This window comes from Ambystoma mexicanum, chromosome 1p (genome assembly GCF_040938575.1).
Source record: "Ambystoma mexicanum isolate Mex_15411 chromosome 1p, UKY_AmexF1_1, whole genome shotgun sequence".
Lineage (NCBI taxonomy): Eukaryota > Metazoa > Chordata > Amphibia > Caudata > Ambystomatidae > Ambystoma > Ambystoma mexicanum.
In genome coordinates, this window is record NC_090921.1 from 1,034,420,790 (window position 1) to 1,034,435,832 (window position 15,043).

The 15,043-nt window shown below is 45.9% G+C and overlaps 1 pseudogene; it reads left to right on the forward strand.

The window, feature by feature from the left end:
- The window catches only part of LOC138520301 (chymotrypsin A-like), a 52,524-nt pseudogene extending 38,704 nt beyond the window's left edge, over positions 1 to 13,820 (forward strand).
- The last annotated feature ends 1,223 nt before the right edge of the window (positions 13,821 to 15,043 follow it).

Here is a 15,043-nt window from a genome sequence, read left to right on the forward strand (position 1 = left end):
GGGGATCAACCAAGAAAAACATGGAAGCCAAAAGGCCTATTAAGACTGAAGAGTGTGGGGACTTTTCAATACTTCACAACGTACTCTAGACGGGCTAGGGGTGTTGCAATACTACTTCATAAGACGTTACCATTTCAATTCATTAAAGTCAAATGTGATCCAGTAGGGAGATATGTATTGCTTCATGGTAATCTCTATGGTAAAGAAATAGTCTTTCTTAATATATATGGCCCAAACACTGACCAGCCAGATTTCTACTCTTCGATCTTCGAAAAATTAGCGAGCTTGTCAACAGCTCAAGTGATTTGCGGGGGGGGGGACTTCAACACCATTTTGAATTCACAACTCAATCGCACATCGGCTCATTCCAGAACATTAACCAAAGCTGCGCAGTCAATACTCGCACATATGTCGGACCTGAATCTGAGGGATGCATGGAGAACCTTACCGAGGAGTAGTATGTGTATTCCCTCTTGTCTGGACAAGAGGGAATACACATACTACTCCTCGGTCCACGACATGCATTCCAGAATAGACCTATGGCTAATAGACACGGGCAGCATGATATGATATGATATGATATGATATTTGTAACGCGCCTATACATGGGTCACTGATTCCCGCATTCACCCTAGGACATACTCAGACCATTCCCCGATACAATTAATATTGAGAATCCCCGATAGGCCAAATGACCATCCACCATGGAGATTTAAACCTGCAGCGGTAGGGGACCTGGTTTACAAAAATTCAATGGAACAGTACATATAAGAATATTTCGATATAAATGAAAATTCGGTATCAACACAAGCTATTTTATGGCAAGTGTTTAAAGTATGCGTCAGAGGTCACTCGATATCCATAAAAGGAGGAATCCTGAAAGACATCAGGGGTAGATTAACCCGATTAGAGACACAGTTAGCAGCTCTGCAATCCCAATATGCGCTCACTTCGTCGCCTCAGCTCAGCTCGGAAATCAAGACCAAGCTTGAGGAATCCAAGGAGGCGGCAGATCAGGAGGTCAGATACTTTGATAGGCCTGCTGCGGTGCGGCGATATGGGGAGAGGGAACATCCTGGGAGGTTACTGGCTAGGACCGTGCATGGTGAAAGGGACCCTACGACCATCCCCTGCATACTCACTGCGGAGGGTACAGTAACCACTGACCTGATGAAATTCAAAGATACATTTTACACATTCTACGAAGATTTATACTCCCCACAGAGTACTGTTACAGAACCCGAAATAGAACAGTATGGCCCTCATTACAAGTCCGGCGCTGGACCATGGTGCTGTTAGCACCATGGTCCATGCCGGAGTCCGGCATGGTGGATGGCGGAATTACCACCCCATTCCAAGGTGAGTGGGGCGGTAATTCCCCATTCACCATTTGCCCTTCCCCATTCCCATTTTTGACCCATAGGGCATAATGGGGATGGGGAAGGCGCTAATTACGGCACCGTAAATTACGGTGCCGTAATTAGCACCAAGGTCGCTTAGCGCCTTGGACTTTAATGCCTGCAAAAAGCAGGCGTTAAAGTGTGAATCAGGCGTTAAGGGTTAACGGCGCCGACGGCGCCGTTAAGCCCTTAACGCCTGACTTCTAATGAGGGCCTATCTCTCCCAAGTGCCCACAACCCTCATAGGAGAGGCCACTAGAGAAACACTGGAGGAACCCATCACTGAAGCTGAAATTATAGAGGCAATAAAAGCGCTCCCCAATGGAAAATCCCCAGGCACGGATGGGCTGGGAGCCGAGTTCTATAAAGAATTTAGTCAACTATTAGCACCTAGATTATACGCCGTGTGGATGGAGGCACTACTGAAAGGGGAGCTCCCAGAGACCACAAGAGAGGCAATAATCACACTCCTGCTTAAGTCAGGGAAACCCCCAAGGAATGCGGGTCATATAGACCATTATCCTTAATCAACACAGACGTAAGATCCTAGCGAAGATTTTAGCTCTCAGACTCACACCATTGATGCCATATATGGTTCATGAGGATCAAGCAGGGTTTATAATGGGCAGGTCCACAGCTACCAATATACGACGATGCCACCAAATCATTGCCACAATTCTCCCCGAGACCCAAGGAATAGCGGTCTCCTTAGACATGCGGAAAGCATTTGACACAGTCTCCTGGCCCTTTCTTTTCGAGGTGTTGCGCAACTATGGGTTCGGCCCACAATTCATAAAGTGGATCAAATTACTATACACAAGACCCCATGCAAGGATCAGAATAAACGGAACATTTACAGACAAACTAGAACTGTTGAGAGGCACAAGGCAGGGCTTCCCGCTGTCCCCGCTCCTCTTTGCTTTAGTCATAGAACCACTTGCAGACATACTTAGATCGCGGTATAGTACATTTGGGATTCGGAATGATGGTAAACTACAAATCATAACGCTATATGCAGACGACATCCTACTATACCTAAAGAATCCCGACCACACACTCGGTAGGGTCTTGGCTGAAGTGGGGAAGTTCGGTGAATACTCAGGCTTACGCCTCAACCCCAACAAGTCGGAGATATTCCCGCTGACTGACCGCACAGTCCAGCCACGAAACCTGCATGGCCTCATATGGAGCCCGGTCCACATCATATACCTAGGTGCTCATATAGCTAGGACTGCTCAACTATCCCGCTCCTTGAATTACAGCACTTTGGCAGAAACACTATGCTTCAAAATGAAGCGATGGAGCGCCCTACCCATTTAACTAATGGGGAGGATAGCGCTGATTAAAATGATAATACTCCCAAAACTCTTCTACCTTTTTAGTACAGTACCAGTGTGGCCCTGACGTGCTGTGCTTTCCAAAGTCAACAGTGCCTGCATAGCTTTGGGGTGGACACACTAGGTTAAGCTGGAGGGTCCTATCTGACACGTATCTCAGAGGAGGGCTGGTGGCACCTGACATGGAATTATACTACCTCGCGGCGCAGGCGCACTACGCTGCGGGTTGGGCCACATCCTTCATCAACCCAGGCCACCCATCCCCCTCCGCAAGTGAACGCGAGGCGGGGTTGGCACTACAAAGGTTGACTAGGCCCACTCCCAAACACTACATCACGATAGACCCGACTAAGGTCACGATCACAGCATGGTCCAAAATCACAGACATCTTCGAGGCCAGTAAACTATACCATCCAAGCATGCCTATTTGGGGCGACCTGCAGACACCTTTACAAAATGGAAGTGAAATAGCAATGCAATGGACCACGGGAGGCGTTACACAATGGGGACAGCTATTCCCTGAAAAACACTTCATTCCCTGGGACGACATTAAAGACATGGTGGGAAACACAAATGCACATAAGCAACAATACGACCAAGTGGCAGCCACTACACGCCATATGTTTCCATCATTCCCGAATGAACCTGCAGTCAACATGGCACTTGGCTACATATATACATAGGGGGGACCCAGAAAATAACAGCTTCTGCTTTGTATAAAATGATAGTACAGACACGACCGATGGTGATCCACGCAGCCAAGGGCAGGTGGTAGCAAGATCTGGGGCAAACAATAGAAGACCAAGATTGGGCTCAGATATGCTCACTAACAAAGCAGATATCATGCAATTCGAGATTTAAGCTGATTCAGTATAAGATAATACATAGGACACATTACTCCCCGACGAAGCTTAAGAAAATATACCCCACCATGCCTGGCATCTGCCCAAGATGCCACAGTGAAAATGCTAACATATTTCACATGTTATAGGACTGTACTGAACTGAGGAGATATTGGTCAGAGGTTTGCGTAGCACTCAACATGATGGCAGATCAACCAATGGAATGGTCTCCGCGAATATGCATGTTAGGGGCAGTGGGGAAAATGAACCCAACATGGCGTAGATTGTTAAATCTGAGTCTATTGATAGCCAAAAGGGCCATACTGATGAGGTGGAAGAATGTCCAACCCCCGACCAAAGAAGACTGGGATAAAGATATGATGTGGGCTAACGATAATGAGGAACTGTACATCGACTCAGTGCTACCCTCCTCCAAGCCCAGGAATATATGGGCTAGGTATAAACAATACTTGGCAGACTTAATAGAACGAGAGTGCCCAACTATAGAGGAAGATCGATTGGAGTAAGTCGTATGATCGTTAAATAATTGTCATAAACGTATGTGTATAACCTGTGTGCAAATATAAATAAAGTTGTTAAAAAAAAAGACTGACGAGTGTTCTCATCCTCACCTCCTTTGTCACCCTCCTCAGGACAGCACCAGCTTCCATTTCTGTGGTCGGTCACTCGTCAACAGCCAATGGGTCATCACCGCCGCCCACTGCAATGTCAGGTATGAGCTGGGAACGGTTTGGGCGGGAAGACTCATGCAAGTTGACGCGAGCAGAAGCTCCTGTCCCCAATATCCTCAGTGGGAGTCCAGAATTAAGTCAGCCAATTGCAAATGCTGCATCTCATTGCGGGTTGGGGATGGCATTGTTACCCACCACCTGCCTTTGTGTCACGGGAAAACCACGCTCTGTCCTGCACTCCCTGATGGGCAAGCGCTGCACGGCTGAGGATCTTCGGATGTGGAATTCAAAACGCTGTACAAAATGCTGAGTAGCCAGAGGTAACTTTTGTGCTACTGGTGTCATGACAATTCGTTTCTTCTCGTTTTATTCCCATGACAACTCACCGTGTGATCCTGGGTGAGTTTGACCACAAACTGAGCCCATACAAGTGAAGAGCATTGCAAAGGTAAGAGTACACCACTGTTGTGTAGGTCTTTTCATGCAGAGATCTCTAGGCAAGCAAAGGCAAAGTGACACAGGTTCTAATTCTGAATTAGGAAACTCAGCCTTTCCTCCGTCTGAGGGTCATAAATTGAGTGCACTGGGGGAAATAGCAACACCTGCTATCTGCGTCTTTGGGCATTGCCATTTTTGCTATGCACTACCGCTGTGCAAATGCCCACTCTTACTACCATGATGAAACTTTTTGGCAGAGCGTGCATGCCCAACTTACCTACTGTTATCTTCACTGCTCAGAGCCCGACCCTGCCTTGGCGCAGTTCTACTGCATTAGTCTGAGCACTCTGAACGGACACCACCCAGCAAACATAAATTGAGGCGAGCCAGGAATAGTCACCCCTTCCTTTTACACCATCTGTGTGCGCGTGTCAAGCAATACGCTAGGGGCAAAGTCTGAGGACTGTGACGAAGAAGAGTAGGACTCCATGAATTGAGAGTACTAGCCAGTTGCCCCATTCCTCTTCACTGATCTATAACAAGATGCTCCATCTCCACCACCCATTCCTATCTCGGTGAGAAAACTCACGCAAGCTCACACCAGAAAACCTAACCCCAGTCCTTAATATACTGCTCGATGCCCAGCCCATAATAAATACCAACCCAAACAGCATATCCCGCTTCTATCACTCCTGTTTGAAAACTACAATACACGAAGTAGCTCCACCTAAGTCTAAACTACCCAGATCTAAACGAAGCAGCGCCGGGTTCAATGACATGCTGATCGAACTCAGAAGAAATAAAAGAGCACTAGAACATCTAACTAGAAAAATCCCATCCAATGAGTCCATAAAAGAGCTCCAGCTAATTTGACATGGATATAAACGCGCATATATATTACCCATAACGCAAGTACCATGAATTTATGTATTACCAATGCAGCGTCCAACAGTAAAGAACTGTTCTCAATCCTTAGAGAATTGGAAACACCCATTCTTCCTCCTAGCCCAGCTATCGCTAGCAAGGTATGGTGTACCACTATACAGAATGCCCTAGCCACCAAAATCAGGCCCCTCAAAGACAAAATCGGAACGAAAAGAAAACTACCGGTCCACACGGCTGAGACCGCCCCAACAGTTCTGACTAACATCAAAGAATCAGTAACACAGTTCAGCTTCACCCCACGCACCCTAGACCAAGTACTCAAGTCAATTGCTTCCCTCAAACCATCTAATTGCAAAGGAGACAGCTTTGCCGGCAAACTAGTTAAGACATGTGTTCCTACGTTAGCACCTATTATCACCAGTTTCATAAACACATCGTCCAGTACCAATTCCATCCCATCAGACATCAAAGAAGCCTTGGTCATGCCCCTATTGAAAAACCCGCTTTGGACCCCACTTTTCCCACTTACTACAGACCCATCACCACAGTCCCCTTCCTCCTTAAAATAATTGACAAAATTGCTTATGCCCAAGTCCAAACACACCTAGAAAACAATCCCCTACTAGGTGACAGACAATCCGGCTTTCTAGACCACCACCTCATAGTGTGTCTACTCCATACAACTACCACAGGTGCTGACTATCTACTTAGCCATATAGAGATACTGATAGCCTACCACTCTGCAGCCCCCTAGCCGTTTGGTAACTGATTGGTTTGGAACTCCAAAACATTACGCACTACCCTAATCCTGGTAGCACATTGTATCTCGGCGCTAACTTATTTAAGCAAGCAATGACCCATGTTCTAAGCCCCATGCCTACCATACTTAATGTGTACCACATGCACCACTCTATATTTAGATTAGTTATACTAAATTGTGCAGTTATCATCATGTTCCCGTTTTGCTTAGTTCACAATAGCACTCCTTGTTTAGGTGACTGCTTCCTCGCCCTTGAAAATGGCCTTTCTAGACTGGCCTGCCCTAGATACTTTCCCATACCTTGCCCAACACCCTTCCTCCCAACTACTGCACCCTTTCCCACTTATTTACATCACTCCCTTAGTTCTAATATTACCACCTCAACCTCTGGCAGAGAGCCTCCCCCTATGGACACCACCATTGACCACTCGCTCACCCTCAAATCTACGTCAGCCCCCAAATCCTACCCCATCGAAGGTAATGATAGATTGCTTCGCCTAAGAGCACGCACCAAACTACTCCACCTTATTCCAACGGTCACCACTACTACCTCCAAACTAGTGAAAGACTCCTGGCACAACAAAAAACCCAACCCACCATCGGTCTCCAGTACTAATAGAACCAGTGACCTATACTCACAGAAGCCTAAGTTGACCTTGGCACATGATTCCAAAGCACCCATTAGATTCAAAGACGCTCTCATTAACGCACGATCTCTAGGAGCTCATGCTACCGAAATCCATGACCTTATCATTGAACAAAATTTAGATCTACTAGTTATCACAGAATCCTGGCTTCACCCAGCCTCTGGACCACTGCTAGCCTTAGCTATCCCACCTGACTACACCATCCTCAGAGCTGACAGAACTTTTACCACAGGGGGTGGCGTAGCCATCATAGCCAAGAGTGACCTACACTTTAGATCAAGTCCCACTGAAGAGATTGCAGGGTATGAACTACTACTAGGTAAACTCGCCATGAATGAGAATACTACGATCAACATCGTAGCCATCTACAGATCACCCAGTTCTAACAGTCACCCAGAAATAGATATTCCATTACTACTGACACCCTTTATCAAACCCAACACCAAATGCATCATCCTAGGAGACTTGAACCCAGGCTACAATGACCCACTTGACTCCAAAGCCACAGCCCTTCACTCAGCACTGAAAGACATGAATTTCACCCAACTGGTAAATGCACCCACCCACATTAAGGGGAGAACACTGGATTGGATGCTTTCTCTCAACACCAATCTCACCATAGATTCTATTACCCCTCTCAGTTGGACAGACCACTCCTGCCTAGAATTCACCCTCTCGAGCCATGAGCCCCGCCCACCTAAGGCTAAAATAATGGAAAGTTATGAAACTAGAAACCACCAGAAGGTCACTGCAGATAACTTCTCCCCTATACTGAATAAAATACTAGAAGAGGATGTAGTTATTAGCAAAGACTCAAGCGTCATTGCCGAGTACTATCACAAATGCCTCACCCTTGCTATTGATGAAGTAGCTCCCATTACTACCAAAATGGGACGCAATAACAAAAAAAACAATTTCTGGTTCAATGAAGAGTTGGTCTCGCTAAGAAGGACAAAACGCTCTCTTGAACACATCCACAATAAACATCCCACCCCAGACTCTGCCAAAGCCTTGAAGGATGCAAACAGAATCTGTAAAACAGCCATCATATCCCATAAAGCGAACTCCTATATCTCGCGTATTACTAATGCAGGATCAGACTCCAAAGAACTCTTCATCATTCTCAGAGAATTAGAAAATCCTGTTCCCACCGCAACGCCCGTCAACTCTAGCACAGAATGGTGCACTACCACACAAAATGCCCTGGCCTCTAAAATCGCCTCGCTACAAAATAAAATCTCGGCTAAAGAATTGCTCCTAGCCGACAAAAAAATATCCTCATCTAATCCAATTTTCATTCCCAATGACAACGCAAGTCTCCCATTCCACTTCGCCCCTGTCACTCAAGAACTAGTGCTTGACACCATCCTCAAGCTTAAAGCTTCCAATTGTAAAGGGGATAGTGTCCCAGCTAAACTAGTTAAAACATGCGCAGCATCCCTCTTATCGACAATCATTAATTTTGTCAACTCCTCCTTTAATACTAATACAGTTCACGCCAGCATCAAAGAAGCCTGGGTCACCCCACTTCTCAAAAAAACGTCATTAGACCCCACAATACCAACCAACTACCGACCAATAACTACGGTCCCCTTCTTACTTAAAATCATAGACAAGATAGCATACACGCAAATCCAAACTCACCTGGAACAGCACCAACTACTTGGAACTAGACAATCAGGCCTAACCACAGCACAGAAACTGCGCTCCTGGACCTTAAAATCCAGATGGACACTATCAGAGATCCAGGAAAACTCTGCATACTCTTGCTGTTAGACCTCTCTGAGGCATTTGACCTTGTTGACCATAAGAAGCTGTGTTTGTCACTCACCAAGGACTGCAACTTCTCCAGTGATGCTACATCGTGGGTAAGATCTTTCCTATCAGATTGCACCTCCAGAGTCACCATAGACAAAGAAGCAGCTGATCCCATCCCAGTCCCCATCGGAGTACCCCCAAGGCTCCTGCCTTTCTCCTACTCTATACAATGCCTACACAAAGCTCCTCTTCTCGGTGTTAGACGATATGGGTGTCATCTACGCTAACTTTGCAGATGACACCCAGATCCCCATATCCATTTCAGGTAACTATGACCAGGATACTGCTACCATTAATAAAATATACGCCATCATCCAAAATTGGATGGCTTTGAATAGTCTTTGTCTTAACGATGAGAAGACTGAAGTACTCACTGTAGTATCCCTCACCAAAATAGCTGCCCTCCATCCAGACTACTCCCATCAATATTGATGGTACTCTGATCCTGGTACTAAATCAAGTTAAAACTCTAGTAGTATACCTAGACGCTAATCTTACCATGACCAAGCATGTTACCACACTATCCTCTTCCACGGCGTATACCTCCAAACCTATCGCTCTAAGTCGACAATTTCTGACCCCTACTAACTGCCTCACCCTGGCTAGGGCTTTGGTATTATCTAAATTGGACTATTGTAATGTGCTCCTGCTAGGTACCTCCATATCCAATCTCATCTCACCAAACTGCAGCTCATGCAAAATAAAGTCTTGAGGGCAGCATTCGGGATAAGAAAGTTCGATCATATCACCAAGTCTAGAAAGGACGCCCATTGGTTACCCATTAAGGCTAGAATCATCTTTAAAACACTCTGCATTACCTACAAATGCCTTGCTAAAAGAGCCCCTCCCTACCTCAACAAAGCCATGCAGAAAAAATAATTCATTAGATCACTGAGATCTAACGACAATCTTCTCCTGGTGCCTCCGCGCTATAAAACCACTAAAGCGGGTGGCAGCAGCTTCCTGGTGCTAGCACCTAAACATTGGAAGACCCTCCCCCTCCTCATCAAGAAAGAGACCTCGCTCATAGGCTTTAAGAAGAAGCTAAAAACATGGCTTTTTAACCAATACTAGCAATCCACTAGACCTCTCCTCTTCTCCTTCTAACACGACTATAAATTGTAATTTGTCTATGAATGTATTGCATGTTTTCTGGATCTTCATATTCTGTTCACTGTATAAATGTTTTATTCAATGCCAAGCTGTCTGTAACCACGCTGTGATACCCTAGGGACTGGGTGTGTAACAAATAATAAAATAAAAAATAAAATAAACGCGAACACAGTACAGAGACAGCGCTACTTGACCTAATAAACCAGATGGATGCCATCAGAGACTCAGGGAACCTATGAATCCTCCTACTACTTGACCTGTCCGCAGCTTTCAACCTAGTGGGCCATGGCAAACTATATCTAACATTATCAGAAAACTTTCAGTTTTCACACGATGCAACCGCATGTATTCAATCTTTCTTATTTGAACGCACGTCCAGAGTAGCCATTGGCGAGGAGGCAGCTTATCCTATATCAGTCCCCATAGGTGTACCACAAGGATTATGCCTGTCCCCCACTCTTTATAATGCTTATACACAACTTCTCTTCGCTGCATTAGATGACATGGGTGTAATCTATTAGAACTGTGCAGATGATATTCATATGCTCATCCCAATCACCGGCAACCTAGAAGAGGACTCGGATCTCAAACAATATCTACTCTCGCATCCAAAACGGGATGCGTTCTTACATCGGGGGATGAGTAAGTGAGTACTAGCGTTGGGTCTGAGCAATCTGGTTCGGCTTATGCCTTAATGGCGAAAAGACCAAGATCCTCATCGTAGGTTCCCCAGCCCGATGCGGTTTATTCTGCCCGGCTGCACGTTACAAATAATAAAAAATACAAACAAATAAAATACAGAATATCTGCTGTGCTGGTTGTTTTATATGTCTCAGCCACAGAGGGCCACGGCAGCAGGCTTCACAGAGGCTGGCGGAAGGCATACTTACCATAGTAGCGTCTATCACGATACAGGTAAAGCATCAGGTGTAAAGGGAAGGACTGCCTATTTGCGTAGCGCAGGATTAGTTCAATTTTGTTTTCTAAAAAGAAAATGTTTGCCAGCTGTTGTCCTTTTTAGGGCAATGATGAAGGAGAGGGACAACGAGGTAATGGTCGCAAGGTGGGGTTGGGAGCGTGGTTGAAAGCCGAATTGACTGATTGGTCAACCTTCTTCAGTTACGTTACAGGTATTTATGCCGTGATTGACTGCCAGCCGGCAGTTGCTTGCTCTCCATGCCCTCTAGGGGATCTGAAAGTGAGAGGTGGGTTAGGTCAGTGGGGAGGTAGGGCCAATGCGAGCTAGCTTTGTAGATGTGTGCAGTCAGAAGTACCTGTATACCGTGTGCAGGTCAGTTCCTTGGTGTTCTATGTTGAGGACTAGAGCAGTATTGGGCAAGCCATGCCCCGTGTGCCCAGTGCTTCTAGTGTAGAAACCCCCCAACAAACAGCTCATGCTAATACTAGGAGGAGAAGCCCTTAAAAATAACCAAAAAGCCAGTGGTAGCAAGCATTAGGCTTACATGTTGAAATGGGTCCTTCTGCATAATGTGTCACTAAAACTGCGTGCACAGATTCACTGTGTGTTAAGTCAACAGAACCCAAATCTAGAGAGAAGTACAAAGTGTCAATAACCCAAGACATCAAAGATGACGATTTAAAGCCATGCAGAGAACTCAAGATGTCACGTGTCGATAGGGCGATCTCCAGTCAGTCCTGGCATGTTAACTCACATTAGTCCGCATCCTGGCCCTTGCAATTACGCTTCCCGCATAATAGATACAAGTCTGTAAATAGCGCAATAGAATGCAAGAGAGGCGCGTAATCTAGGATCAACTAATATCTGGAATTGGGAACACTGGTGATCCCTTTGTAATGGCTGTAGGTCCTCCTCGCACGACACAGTCTATGCCCCTTACTCTCAACACAGTAGATACTAACTCAGGGTCACCGTGTCTGCGACACAGAACTTACATAGAATGAAAATGCTATCTGTTACCGCACACAAATATTTTATTAAAACATTAGCTGCGTGATCTGTCAACCCAATGGAGCCCCACAGGTAAGGTTTAAAATGTGCATGTAAAAAAGTTATTAGGGACTCTCCGTGCAGACGTGTTCCACCCCATTACCTACCACGTTCTCCCTTAGAATCCTCTCAGAGGTCAACCAAAATGTGGGTGTCGTCAGCATATAGCTGACATTGAAAACCCCATCTTTCTATTATCTGGGGAATGGGGTACATGTCTACATTAAATAAGAGGGGAGACAGGGCTGATCCTTGTGGGACCCTACATGCGAGATGACAGCTGGGTGAGATATCATTTCCCAGCTATACTCTCTGTTTCCTATCACTCAGGAAAGTTTTTACGCAGGCTAGAACTGACCCTGACACGTTGACCACGGGTTTGAGGCGTTTAATTAAGATGTCATGATTGATCGTACTGAACGCAGCTGAGAGGTCAAGAAGGATCAGTGCAGCCGGGTGCCTCTCTGAGTTCCAATAGCTATTCCCTTACGTACTGTACGGTTGTCTCTGTGCTATGCAGGGTCCAGAAGCTAGATTGTGCTTAGGCTACAACTGCACCCTTTTCAAGGTATTGTGACAACTAAATGGTTGCCTAACCTTCCATAATTTTTGCTTGGGAAGGGCAGGTTAGATATTGGCTAGAAATGTACCAGCTCTACTGGATCTAAATGAGCCTTCTTAAGTAATGGGGTGACCTGTGCTTCCTTTAGTTTTAATGGGTAGATGCCACTTTGGAAAGACTCGTTGATATATTATCTAGATCTTCAGCCAGCAACAGGATATGTTGGCTCATACATTTCGATGGAAGTTCATCCAAGGAAGATTCTGTGGCTTTCAGTCCCTGCATTCTTTTTCCGGTCCTGTGCATGAAGCAGTGGACTTTGAAACTACTACATGCTCTAATCAAGAGACACTTCAGAGAAAAAAGAACTGCCGTGATCTCCTCCCCAGGCTTAAAGTCAAAAGTTAGTCTGGCCCCCTTGTTCTGAATCCTCTGAGGCGGCAGGGTTAGATTTTTTGGCAGGCCCAGCAGAAGGCTGTTCCAACAGTCAAGGAGAGACAGGACCATTGCAAATGCAACTCCAACTTTCTGAGGCAGGAGGGGGGGGGGAATGCGCGTAAGGATGTGGCATTGTAAGTGAAACCTATGTAGAAGATCCTGAATCTATGGGCTAAAAAATAGACGATTATCAATACCAACTCCTAGGTCCTTTGCAGAGGCAGAAACGGTTGTTGGAGCTCCGAGCCATGGCAATTGAAATGAAATAAAATAAAGTATTCTCTAAAACTGGCTTAAAAAATCTCCAAAATGATGGAAATTTGAAATTGGGATTTTAAACGTGAAGCAGGGTTCCTCTATACACGAATCACAAATGGGAATCTGTGGCTTTCATTTTTACAGTTAAGAGACTGAATGTCATATAATGAACAAAACGTACAAATTATGAAGAAAACAGCTTTCTGAAATTGCCTAGTACTTCCTATGTAGTGAACTGTATTTAACAGGAATCTTCTTCCCTCTTCTTTGAAATTCCACGTGATATGTGTAGGTTTTCAGGCACCCGAACTACAACTCACAGACCATCAACAACGACATCACCCTCGTGAAGCTCTCCTCCCCCGCGACTCTGAACTCCCGTGTAGGTCCCGTGTGCCTGGCTGCGACCAATGACGCATTCAACTGAGGCCTGCGCTCCGTCACCACGGGATGGGGTCTGACCAATGCCAGCGGTACGTCCCGAAAGTTTACATTCAATGCATTTGTAGAGTGCAAAATCCCACGGCAACTAAAGGCTACAAGATACGTGGACGCTCTTGTAGAAAACATTTGGAAAAAGGATATTTTTAAGTCTCTTACTGCATGTCTCGATAGGATGGTTAGACCAACACCGAATTCACCTGAAACAGGAAAAGAATGAATGTTTTTATATTTACATAGTTTTTCTAAAGTGTAGGTCAGGCTCAAACAGGCATCAGCAGGGCCGGCCTTAGAAGCCTACCCCCCAGGCAGCAAATCAAAAATTTGGCACCCACCCCCCCCCTTAGTCATGCCGCAGGGGGAGGGGAGCGCCACATTTTCAGTAGGCCCTATGGTTATTGGATGCACTCTGCAGAGCGGAGCACATTTAACTTCAATAGGGCGCCTGCTCTGCTTTCTCCTACCAAGCCAGCTCAGGGGAAACCTTGAAAGACTCCCCCGAGCTGGCATGGCTGGGGTCTAATGGCAGGGCATGCCGGGCAAGCGCCTGGCCCGTCCTGCCCTAAGGCCGGCTCTGGGCATCAGCACACTGTACATGAGATAGCAAAAGGTACCACGTTTCAGGGTTATACAACAAACATAACCTTATAAACATATATATATATATATATATATATAGTCAGACAATACTAAACATTCTTCTCATGACAAACTAGGTAATTATTGTGTTACTGAGATAAATTAGAAACATAAAAATATTTTGTTAGCATAATTATATATCTTTCTCTTAAAAGGATGCTAGACCGCACACCCTTGTTGTGAGGAAAGCGGTGAGAGGATGGAATTTGAGCGGGAGGAGGGCCTAAGTGGGGCGATGGATAGATCGAGGAGAATGAGGGCAGAAGGGAGAGTGGAGTCATGATTGGAGAGCAGGTCTTCACGGGTGTCCAGGAGAGCAGTTTCCATGCTTCTGGCAGCTCTGAAGCCAGTCTGGTGGTCGTGGAGGCAACTAACAGATTCAGTATATCTGAAAGGTAGGGCTCCGGCAGCTTACAATTGTGGTTGCCCCTGCAAGCCTACTATTGTTATTCCTACAACCCTGCTGGCGAGTGATAGATATGCTGGCCCATTTAACAAATCAGTTTGGTTGCTGTGTTAAGTTCGCCTTACAGGAACCTCCCTCTGAAGTCTGCAAGGCGGGCCAGCCTTTGAGTTGTGGTGTGGTGTCCGGTGGCCCCAGCCGTTGGCCCATGATGGTTAAGGTATTGGGGGGGAAAAAGGGGTGGGACATTCCACTGCTAGTTGGGAGTGGGCAGTGTGGGTGGGGTACAAGTCTTTGGTGCTTTTAAGAATAAAGCAGAGTATTACTGCTGCACTCTGTCTCCATTAGCCCAACTGACGTTGCAGTGAACAGGGATCAAGGGGGTGGAGAGAGCCCTGAGG